The sequence below is a fragment of the Astatotilapia calliptera genome, chromosome 16, assembly GCF_900246225.1.
Source record: "Astatotilapia calliptera chromosome 16, fAstCal1.2, whole genome shotgun sequence".
Classification (NCBI taxonomy): Eukaryota; Metazoa; Chordata; class Actinopteri; order Cichliformes; family Cichlidae; genus Astatotilapia; species Astatotilapia calliptera.
Genome location: NC_039317.1, coordinates 21,289,770 through 21,302,741, shown reverse-complemented (window position 1 = coordinate 21,302,741; position 12,972 = coordinate 21,289,770).

Below are 12,972 nucleotides of genomic sequence, written 5' to 3'. Positions count from 1 at the left end.
AAGTGCCTTTCACATGGCTGCAGCACTCACTTTTTCTCCTTTCCTTCTTGCTTCTGCATTCCAGTCATATATTTTCCACACAAAACAAGGTTAAGGAGTAGCTCACCCATTAAGGTGTTTATTCAAACAGAAAATTAGTTTGATGGCCTAATGAACATGTTTTCATTTATTGCTGTTCTTGCTCTGCAGATCGCCTGGACTCTATATTAAAGATTTTGAACAATCAGATCCGTGCGTGTGTGTTCAGATCTTTTCAAAATGAAAAATCGATTATACAGGTATACGCGATGTCCGGTTTATCTTTATGCTTGTCAGTGAAGTTGTTTACCGGAGTTGTCCCTGGGATTTAGAGTGCCACCGAGGTGTGAAGCATGCAACAAAGAGTTGGAAAACAGATGAGCCCTCACTTGAGGCAGACTGCAATAAACTCTGATGCATTTCCTGACAAGCGCAGGAGAATTCCCTATCGATTATCTTAACAAGCTAAAAAACAAAAAAAGGAAGTGACAGTGAGGGGCAGAGATAGATCAGGCTTCAGTCTAATGATGGGAGTCAGTCAACCACAGTGCATCAAACAAACAAAAAAACAGCCATGCGTCAGCATCGCTTGTACATAGCTGCTTTGACAAACTGATTTATTTTTTATGAATAAAGACATATTATATTTAAAATCCTTGAGAATGCTATGATGTTTCCAAACTAGTTTTCACTCTTCAGTCCTATACGCTGTATATTTATGCGCATTGGTGTTCCATAGTTTCACTGTTTGCCAGAACCTCATTCTTGTGTTTGTGTGTGTGTGTGTCTGTTTGTCTGTGATTGATTCACAATATTTGATGTGGTCAATGTTTGCTTCTGGCCATTTTACCCAGTGAGCTTTGAGCCCAGCCTGCTGCTGACCTGCCTTACAGGCACTCTTCTCTCATCTGACAATTGGCTTCCTGTCAACCACAGTCACATTAACTATCTACAAAACACAGTATTACAATTCCAGCTTGCTTTTCCATTTCTTCTCATAAAATAAAGGAGCAGAAGAAGCTTTGTTAAGATTAGTTTTTTCTTCTCTCAGCTGCACAGATTTTACAAAGAAAAAACAATTTTGGGTTGTAGACGCATATTAATGGATTTTTTTCATGATTTATTTTTAGCTCTTTTTAGTTAAGATTTTTTTTATGTTCACATTGCCTCCAGTTATTTCTTTGACAAGCAAAGGCACGCTGCTTAACCAAAGCTCTTGTGCTTTTTATGTTTCTTGAGAAAATATTTTTTTTCTTTCTAAAAGCCTTTTTAACCTGTGGGTGATTATTGAGCCACATAATCAATGAAATCATGACCTCTCAGCCCTGCTCTTAAAAAAAAAAGTCAAACATGACATATGGCGTCCTTGCTATATGCTGCCTGGTTTCTACTTGACTTTACATTGTACTGCTTCTAGGAATTCAAGAGATCGCAAATTAGGGATGTAATTTTTCTCACCCTGTGTTCTGCAGAGAAAATTTATTGCAGGAGTTGAAAAACTATTTTTGGCAAGATTCTTGGCTGGGGTGCAATTATCTCACACAACACAAATCTGTTGATTGCCGAGCACCAGCTAGTCACAGTCTCTGCTTCTGAAAGAGTTGCTGATTTCACAGATATCAGTCATTTTGGTCAAATGGTCTGTTTCTTTCCCTTTGCAATGCCACCCACACACATGCGTTCGTTGCTTTCTCAGACAGAAATGACAGAAAACCTATGACCACGGCACCAGGGCAAAGCGGAGTAAAGTAAGCAGGCATCTCATTGAATGTCACGGGAAATGTCAGACACTGTACTTGGTGTTATTTGTACACTTTTTAGACTTCACTTAGAAAATCTCTGAAAGATTAGTCTATAGAGTAAAGAGACAACTTGAAAAGGTTGACTTTCTGAGTTGCTGAAATATGACTATTTCTTGTCTGATAAGTAAGAGATGTTCAGCACTTGTAAGTTTCCACTGAATGTTTTGGTATACCAGATGAATTCAGAGACTCTAATTTAGTTTGAAAGCAAACGTGTGCATACAACACGTTCACACTGTCTCATCTGCAAGCCCCTGCATGGGTGATTTAATATGTTTACTAACACTGATATAGATATCATAAAAAATATGAATGAAGTTAAGTCTTGCTAAAACTACATCAGAATGGTATCTAGATGGTCAGACTTTCTGGACTTGAATTGCAATTTCCATGTAATTAAGTAATTAATACATATCAATTAACTTTAAGTATTGGGAATACTTTAGGTATTAAGTTACTACCAGAAGACCTAATGTTAGTTTGGTGTGTAGATATTTTGGGGGGCTGCTAAAGCAATTCGTGGTGACCATCTCCAGGGTTTCAAAAGAATGGTCCCAAAAAAGTATTCAGCTAGCAGCAGTTCTCTGTGAGAATTGGGAGAGTTCATAAATTGCTTTGAGATTTCAGGAAGGCATCAAAATTTGACAAAAGAAAAAAAAATTGCCTACTCTAATGGATCTCATTTTCAGCTGAATATTACTCCTGAGCTGATCTTCTGATGGCTACTTCCAGCAGGCCAATCTGTCTGTCTATATTTGCATATTTGTGTGCATGTTTGACTGTTAGTATGATGTTTTTCTTAATGAAATGCTGTGTTAGTTTTACACTAGATCATCAGCTTTTTTCTTGCTTTTTCCCAAAAAACTTAGAGGAGATTATCAAGAAGTTGTTTTTTGGGGGGCAAATGTGAGATGAGCCATTGTGTTCTTTTTGGTCCATAGTAGTTTTCACATTGGAACTCTCCCATGGATATCATCAGTTTTCTCCATCTGTGGATAATGGATCTCACTGTGGTATACTGGAGTCTCAAAGGCTCAGAAATGGCTTTGTTGCTCTATCTATCTATCTATCTATCTATCTATCTATCTATCTATCTATCTATCTATCTATCTATCTATCTAGCTCTCTCTCTCTCTCTCTCTCTCTCTCTCTCTCTCTCTATATATATATATATATATATATATATATATATATATATATATATATATATATATATATATATATATATATTAGGGGTGCAACGATATTCGTATCGATATTGAACCGTTCGATACAGTGCTTTCGGTTCGGTACGCATATGTATATTGACAGTGGCTTTGACGCATTTGTAATTTATTTTATCAACTTTCCTTCTGACGATGCTGTCTTTGTTGAGCGCTCAGTGAATCTGTGTTCGACTACTCCGCCTAGGCTGCACTGTCGAGCGCAGATCCACTGAGCGCTCAACACAGACAGCATAGTCAGAAGGAAGAGCGCAGGGCACCTCCCCCACCCTCATTCAGATCTGGCATTTGGAATTATTTTGGTTTTCATGTGACGTATGACCCTGAAGGTAAGCGAGTCATGGACTAAAGTAAAACAGTATGTTGGATGTGCCATGCAATGCTCAATTACATTGGTGGGAACTAGTGTGTTAGCGCAGTTAGCTCGTTAACGTGTTGGCCGTCTAGCCCCATGCACGGGGCGATCGGCGGTAGCTCGTTAACGGAGATTTGCCGTGTTGTGGCGTTAAGGTCATTTCAACGAGATCAACCTGAAAGCACTAGTGGGAACACAACGAATATGACTGCACATTTACGCCGACATCATCCTAGTGCAAAGACAAAAACAACAAGCATGCATGCTACAAACTTTAGCCGAGTCATTTAGACAGCTGTTAGCACAGGATTCTCCTTATGGAGACCTGATATGTTTAATATGCTGCTGAGAATATAGCCCAGAAGAAGCGGATAGTATAGCTTTTATTTTGGAAAGAGCCATTTCTCTGTAATAAACTCTCTTTTCCAAAGATGCATGATTCCTCAATCAGATACAGGGCTCGCAATATCGCTAGCCTGACGTCCTGGGGCTATCTCTGCCCTGCCTGTCGGGCTATTGTAGGAAGGAAAAATATATGTCAATGCTTTTGCATTCTTTCAGAAATGTAGCTGGGTAATTATGTCATTGGGTGAGCCACTGTCAATATGTGACATATTGAAATCGCGTTTGAATTTGCGCTTGTTTTTTTGCTTTCACTTTGCAATCGTGCGAACTGTGTATAGAGAGCGACAGCACTGATCTGTGAGTGATGATAATTTGTGCACCAATTCCTCTGACATCGTCTTATTAATCGTTAGCTTACTATGCAAACATGACAAGTGAAATCTCCCGCAGCAAGCTTAAACATGTGAGAGGTTGATCGCGCAGAGAATCGCTGAGCTTATGTGTGTGAGTGCGTGTGTAAAAGCAGCAGGATTTATATTTGACTACGATGACCTGGATGACTGAGAACCTTCACAGACAGATATATATTTTAGTTCTGCTGAGCCAAATAAGACAGGTCAGGGTGAAGAAGTGACAGCCAAAGAAAAGCTTACCACAAAACAAAGAAGTTTTGACAAATCAGACTATAAGGCAAAAAGAAAGTGCAGCTTTATGGTTTCATGGACAAAAGAATTTCTGTGGCTGCAATATGACGAGCTAAATAACCAGGGCTGCACATAAGTGGTCCGCAGGTGCGCATTCGCTGTCAAAATAAAAAACGCACACAAGGGTTAGGGTTAAATTTAAAAACTGTACTTTTGAGTTAAAATATATATTTATAATTTTAATAAATGTCAAATTAAAAAGGCATGAACATTTTTTTTGTATCGAAAAAATATCGAACCGTGACACCAAAGTATCGAACCGAACCGAACCGTGAATTTTGTGTATCGTTGCACCCCTAATATATATATGTGTATATATATATATATATATATATATATATATATATATATATATATATATATATATATATACATATATATATATATATATATATATATGTATATATGTATATATATATGTATATATGTATATATATGTATGTATATATATATATATATGTGTATATATATATATATATATGTGTATATACATGTATATATGTATATATGTATATATATATATATATATATATATATATATATATGTATATATATATATATATATATATATATATATATATATATATGTATATATATATATATATATATATATATGTATATATGTATATACATATGTATATATGTATATGCATTCTCAATGAAACTTTTACATTAAATTATTTGAATTTCAGCTTTAGATACTGAAGATGTCATTCACTTTGTCTTCAGTCAATCCTTATATCCAGTATTTTCTGCCTGTTTCCATTAAGACAGGGAGGATAAAATATAGATTCTCATTTGATTCATCTGAGGAAGGAATAAAGGTGGTGAGTTGTTTTCATTTGAGCACTGATGTCCAGCTGTTGCCAGTGGCACTCACTCGCCTCCGTGTCTGTGGCCTATAATGAGGGGAAATTGCTGGAAAAAATGGGGGGTGGGGGGAGCGTTGGAGGCGTAAAGAGGATGCCAGGGGATTTATGTGTAATAGAAGCCTTTGAAATGTCCCATATTTCAAATTTCATGCAGAATATTTTGCTACTGAGATGTGTTCTCATCATTGGAGGTGGTGGGGGGTTCATCAGGAATGAAGGGCTGCTGGAAAATCGCTTGTCTTATATGAAACCAGTAAATCTACGTGTGCACATACAGTAGTTTGCTGTTGTCTGTTTTGTGACGGCTTCTTTCCTGAGATTATTTTCTATGAACACTCGTTCTGATGAAGCTATGAGTTAAGTTGAAGAAAGGAAAAAAGTTCTTTATAGTAAAATTGAATTAAAGTGTGTTCATCAACTTTTGTTTGTAATTCAACTCACTGTGAAATCTAATCACAAATTAATATTTAATGAAAAATAAATTTTTTGCTTAAGAAAATGGCATCACAGACATGGTAGAAATTAACAGTGCATAGAGATGTGTCCACTGTAATTGCTTGTTTGACATATAAATGAGAAGATGATGATGAATAAAGCTCATAAGCTCATTCTTATTCTGTCTGTGCAGCAGTTTAAATCATTTCAACCCTCCCATTTTTTATGACGCATATTACTTAAATTTATGTCTTATGCAGCCACACATTACACATCTGTAAACTCCACAGCTTTAATTAACACATGAGATCTCCATGGAGTGCAGCATCACATACACTGTCACATACATAAGACTTATCCTCAAACCCAAGATGAATATATTTGCCACAGGATCTTCAGCTTATCTCTATGAAGAGGGAATGGGTTACAGTGTAATCTCTGGATCAGATATGGCTTTTACCAAAGTCTCCATACTGCTCTCACAAGATTACTTCAAATTTTAAGCTTCTTTCAACACCAAAGCCCATTTAAAGCCGTCCTATCTCAAAGGAACAGCACAGGTCTTTCTTTTCCAAAGGAAGGGGAAAATACACAGAATCGATAAGCACATTGACTTACACTGCTCAATGTAATTGCTAGTATAGTCCCTCCACTCTTCATGGAACATTGTGTTCAGGACACGAATGAGCGGTCAATTAGCTATTACAGTACTCATTTGTGTGTTATTAATACCCTTCCTGTCAATCAGACAGGAAGGGTATCTCCATGGAGATAATGATGCTCACTAAACTTTCTGAATTATACAATCAGAAGTAAAAGATTCCCATCTATAGGGCTGACGTGACATCTGTTTGTGAAACTAAGCATGGCTGCTTTAAAAAGAAGTGCTGAGATCAGGTGGGTAACTAACATCAGGTGTGTAAAGACACACAAATCCCAAAGGGGGCTGCTGTGAGTAGTCTACTGTAAAATGGGGCCGTCATGGCAGGTTCACCACACCTTGTTAAATCCCAGAGCACTTGACAAACTTGAGATAAATACCTCCCTAAAATGCTCATTCAGAGGAAACATTTGACATCTGTTATGCAACAGCACTAATTCTGTAACACACTGGAATGCTTCTAAACATCTGGCAATACCAATTAGACACGCAAGACTGACCACTGGGGCCACAAGAGAGCAGAACATTTTGTTTTGAAGTTTTGTTGTCAGATGTTAATCTAGTTTTTAAATATACATTTGTGCATTAAACTTAAACTGATATATGTAGAGAGATTTTTAATATAAAAAATATTGCACTTAGAGCATGTGTGAGTTATTACAGCAAAATGTGTGAGAAGAAGCAGAAAATTCAACTCGCCAAGACTTTATCATATCAGAAAAATCATTTTAGGCATGAAATCTTATTGCTGACCTCAGGAGTAGAATGTGTGACCAAATCATCTCACCCTACATTTCACACTTTCTTATATATAGCTATCTAAAAATAGAATGTCAGTGATTCTGAGAAACTGGTGATATTTCAGCCAGCCTTAAATGTATTTTGTATTTAATCAGGAAATAGCATGCTGACATGAGATTCTGAGCATACAGCCATGTAAAAAAAAACCCAGTCCTGTGAAAAATTAGCAGCCAGATGCTGTTAATCAAAAGCATTTGATTAATTGGTCATTAGCAAGTGTGAGCACCTCTATAAAAGCAGAGGTTTTGACAATTTGAGGTGCATGTTAACAAAATGGCACGCTCTTCCCAGCAATGGATGTTCTAGCAAATTCACACACAGAAATTGCAAAAAAAAAGAAGAAAAGCAAGAGCTCCAGGCCTCAGTTGGAATGTATGGCTTGTTTAACGGGTAGCCATTAGGACATCTTGATGCATGCTCAATCATCCAGGTAAGTAAATCCCCAAAAGTTGATTCTGTTCATCTGGACGTAGCGTATTCAGTGGGAGAAACGTTTTGTCACTCATCCAAGTGACTTCTTCAGTCTCAGCTGACTGCAGGTTTCCCCAATCTTATAAACAGTACATTTGCATAATGACTGAAACTAGCATGGGCTGGGTGGTCTGTTCCTTGATCATTAATATGCAGATTCTCATGACCATTGATCAACAACCACTGATCAAAGCCATGAGAAAGTATTTTCTCTCTAGAGAGAACATGGCTTTGCTTAGATTTGCAAAGGTTAGGTTTGCAAACCTCAAGACTTCTAGAACCTTGTCATTTGGTCAGACGGGACTAAAGTGGCCAAAAGTGTAGCATGTTTGGCAATATTACACACAGCATAATAGCACAAACATCTCAAATAAACAGCCAATGCATAGGTGGAGTGGTTGATTTGAGCTTGTTTTGCAGACACAGGACCTGGGAACCTTGGAGTCATTGAGTCAACCCTGAACTTCTCTGTGTACAAAAGTATTCTAGAGATAAATGTGCTCTGCAAAAGCTTTGCCCAAATTTGGTCAGGACAATAATTCAAAGCACAACACAAAACAGAACAGACTGAAAAAGAAGAATCGAGGTGCAATGTTGCAATGGGTCAGAAAAAATTCAGACCCCAACCTGGCTGAAAAACTGTGGCAGAACTTTAAGAGAGCTATATATAAACAAATAGCCACCAAACTCAATGAGATGAAGCAATGTTGTATAGAAGAGAGGGCCAAAATTCCTCGACAATTGCATGAGAGACTGAGAAATGCTTATTACTGAAGGTAGTTCTATAGACTACTGAATCAAGCAGTGCACTGTATCCAGTCCTGTGAAAACTTTCTCTTTCACACCACTGTAATTTGTTAGTACTCCCCAAGAAGCTATGCTGACAAATAGGCGACTGAGCTGATCATTAACACTGATAGTCAACAATGGTAATATTAATGCAACGTGCAATGCCACTTATATGTATGACTGCAGTTTTTAAATGTTGTTTATCTGCAGTTTTCAACCCTCCCTTCTGGGTTCTGTTTTCTGCCCTATATTAAAAACTCAATTTCTGAGTTTCCCAGGGACCCATGATACCCTCACAGAGTCAGACACTGCTATCTCATATGTTGTGACTGGCACAGCATTATGATATTGAGCGTGCTGAATGCACCTGCTCCGTATGTGCAATGTATATGTGCAGGCTTTGCTGCACATCAACCAAATACTAAAAACCTGATGGAAACTGTGAGCCCAGGTAAAATGACCGCATGTCTGACGCTCGTGTGGTGACTCAATTTAAAAATCCCTTTAGCTGAGTGACATATTTGATATTTCATTTAAGCGTTGCCTTAATCTGCAATGTGAGAAACTGCAGTTCTCTGTGGTACGCTCTCCTCAGAGGTTTGTTTTCATGATTATTCCAACCTACAAGGCAAATTCTCAAAACATGGTTTAACATTATTATTATTTTGTGAGCAATAAATAAAAAAATAATGGGGGCAATCATACATTTCCATATTATGATATTAGAGGAGACTGGAAGTAAGATATTTAAAACAACATTTGAATTTGTAGCTAAAAAAGGTATACTAAATATGCTTAAACATTAGATGATGTACATGTTACTGCAAGGCTGTTAACTGCTGTCTCCTATCTTTTTTAGTCCATTATAAAATGTTGTTATTTATCAACATGAAAACATCTAATTTGTTGGATAAGAGATGCTTAAATGACGCTATAATGGCACTCCTCCAATCACAGAGTATGGATAAAAGCTCTCAACTCTCTCTCTCAGGTTGATTGTGATCACTGATGTGAATTAGGGTGGAAACACATGGCAAAATTTGAATAGTATCTAAAAGATTCTTTCAACTTAAACAGATGAAAAGTAATAGATGTATAATTACGTGTACCAAGGGTTCAGTTGTTGTTCCATTAGGGTAAAATTTATTTATAGCCTTGACTCATGTTCCTGTTAAATCTTAGAGTTGGGATCTGCTGTCATTTATATTCGCTGAAACTTCTTTCATTCTCTAAGGGAAAAAAATTCTTTCTTCTTCTGTGATAAATCAAACCTGCTAACGATGTGGGGAAATTCGCAATTCCTCAGTGCCGCATTTCAGCCAAATTGGACACTTTTGAACGTGTCAGCATCTGGCAATCCCCGATTGTTAATTAGATATCATGTTAAACTGTCATTCCCTGTTTGCCTGACTTATTTAATTTGCTCCATCCCAAGTGCTCTGTTCCCCCTTATCTCCAGGAAACAGTTGGGCTGAAGCCATCTCTCCACTGGCTCTCGTTTAGGCTGCTGCAGTCCTGTTGACTTCACACATGGAGCAATCCTTTTGTGCCGTTTCTTAGAGGCTGTGATACCACAGGTCTGTCCTGTCAGACTTGAGACAGGCATTTAATTAAAAGACCACTTCTTAGTTGTTTTTCACTGTCTTGCATTGAGCCGTATCACTTTCCCTTCAATTGGTTAAGTGGTATTTAAGGAAAAAACGTCTGGTGTTTCATCTGTTTAAATACAGCTCCAGTTTCATTAATATTGATAAACCTTTCAGCCCATTCGGATCAGTTTTTGGACCGAATCTATGATTATCACATTCAAATGTAAATTGAGAGCATTACCATTATTAAACAGTGCTCTCAATCGTCTGTACTCTGTTGCAAAGTTGTGATACTTATCAACACGAAAATGTTTAATTGTTTAGATAACAGATGCCTAGATGTTGCCGTAATTGCACTTCTCCAATCACTGAGCGCAGATAAAAGCCCTCGACTCACTCTGAAGTTGTTTGTGATCACAGATTGAAAATAAGGCCATGAGATTTATAACACATTTAAGTGATTCTTGAAGTGAATGTAGTAGATTAAATGAGAGTGCCAGGAGAAACACTTATGCAGATTAATTTCTAGAACTGCACAAGCAGCCAATTAAGAACAACAATAAAATGCCTGCTGATACACCATTTTCCCCAGTGTTCAGTTGCTTGGATTGAAGTCATTGCATCGCTTACAAATGGCTGACGTATACGTTGAACAGAAGTTAAAATAGTCTTGAAACCTGAGAAAGGTTTTCAGCCTGTTCAGCATCATGATGTATGTACACTCATGGCCACTTTTTTTAGATATACTTGTTCTGCTAACAACTGCTAATTAATTTAAATAACCAACCAGCCGATCACGTGGTAGCAACTCGGTGGATTATTTACATATTTGGGATGTGATGGAGAGGATGATTTACATCAAGGATGTGCAGCTGAGAAACCTGCAGCATCTGTGATGCTGTCATGTCAATATCGACAAAAAATGTACCCAATTAAATGGCAGATGAGTGTATAAACCAATCTACACTCTATATAGTGTCCAGTGGCAGCATTGCTTTACTTCGTGGCCGAGTTGCTAGCATTCTTCATTGCTTTCAGTTTGTTATAATACCACTTTCAGTTGACTGTGGAATATTTAGCAAGGAAATTTCAGCTATCCTGGTTCCTCACTGAAATTTGCTGAGCTCCTGAGAGGGATCCATTCTTTCACAAATGTTCGTAGAAGCACTCTGCATGCATAGGTGCTTGACTTTATGCACCCGTGGCTGTGGAAGTCATTGGAACACCTGGCTTCAGTGATTTGGTTGGGTGGGTGAAAATGTTTGCCGATATTGTGTATGCTATCTGCCTTGATTTGACATCACTACTACAAAAGTAACAAATAATAACGAATCGAGTTAACGCATCTTTTCCCTAAAACTACAGAACCTAAAAAGATCTGCCTGTTTTTAAATGTTGCATTTTATTATTTTTAGACAATGTTGGAAGGATTCAGAAAGAATAAATAAATCTTCAGTGTTACACCAAGACAGACCCAACTAACACATGTCAACCACCTCTGTGCACACACAAAGCAGTAGATACCTTCACTAAGTATGGAAATAAGTAGGGATAAACTGTAGAAATCAATCAACACGAGCAACAGTTGTGTGATGCGTAAAATTAACTGGTTCACTGACTTCCTACATGTGATTATTTTCTTCTTTTTTGATTGATTAGTAATTTTAACAGCCTCATGAAAGGTTAATGTACTGTACTGCTGTGGTATTGGTGTTTGATCATGCTATCCTACTTCTTTAATATTCTTCTTCTTTTTATTTTATTTCATCTTGAGTCCGAGTATCATAAGAAACAATGAAACATACTCTAAAATTCACATTCGCCCATTTAAAAATAAATCCTAACATTAGCTAAAAGGCAGTTGTGTACAATGCAGTTCAATTCAACATGAAATAATCTAGTGAGTGAAATTTACTGAAGATTGTGTTGTTATTGTTTGAGTGGCAGCTGCCCCTTATTAGAGTCACTTGTTAATTCTGCTGGCCCACTCACACGCTCATTTCCATAACAGGAATCTTTGAAGGATGTGATGCCTATTATCTCTAGACCTAAACACGGAAGTAAAGGTCAAGAGCTGGCAACATTAATTCAGTTATGAAGGGCTTGAAAGGAAAGAAGTCCACCGATCCTCACCCTGTTCTGCACGTGATGCTGTGGAGGGACATAAACATGGTTTAAGAATCACACAGGCAACAGTCACATGTTTAACAGCCAGCTCTCAGATTACATTCCAGTGTCCTGGCTGCTCAAAACTGAATCTCAAAGTGTCAGTTGCCTTCTGTCAAACCTGTTCAACCTGCCAGTAATCAGTGCCTGCATTCAAAGGCTAACGCAACATGACAGTTGTCAAATCGATGCACCATGTCACCCACCGCATCTTTCCAGAAGACCCAGCCTTACAGCTCACAGCTACATATCTGTGGCATCGCTGTAGAAATTGGATCTGTTCAGCGTTGTGCACAGACATAGGAAAAGAGGTTTCTGACCATGGTCTTGTGACCAGCTTTTAGAATGACTGATATTTTACGTAGAATTTTGGTTTAATGTACTGAAAATGCAAAAAAAATTGTACACTTTTTAATGGCATATATATTTATATTAACATATTACAAGGACTTAAAAAAAAGTTTTAGTCATAGCCCTTTATGAAGAGGTGACAGACAAAGGAGTTGTAACCAAAGGCAAGCTTTTTATATTTTTAATGAAAAACCTCTAAATATCCCAGTTTAAATAATGACATGGATCTTACAGTTTTTTCATGTTATCTGTGGTTGATGGATAATTTTGATTTAAAGTTGTTACGTTTTGTGGGCTTTGTGTCAACACCTTATTTCTCTTATTAGTGGAGCATCACTGGTTGAATATAACACTCACACCCTGGAACTGTGGAAATTCACAACTGGCGTT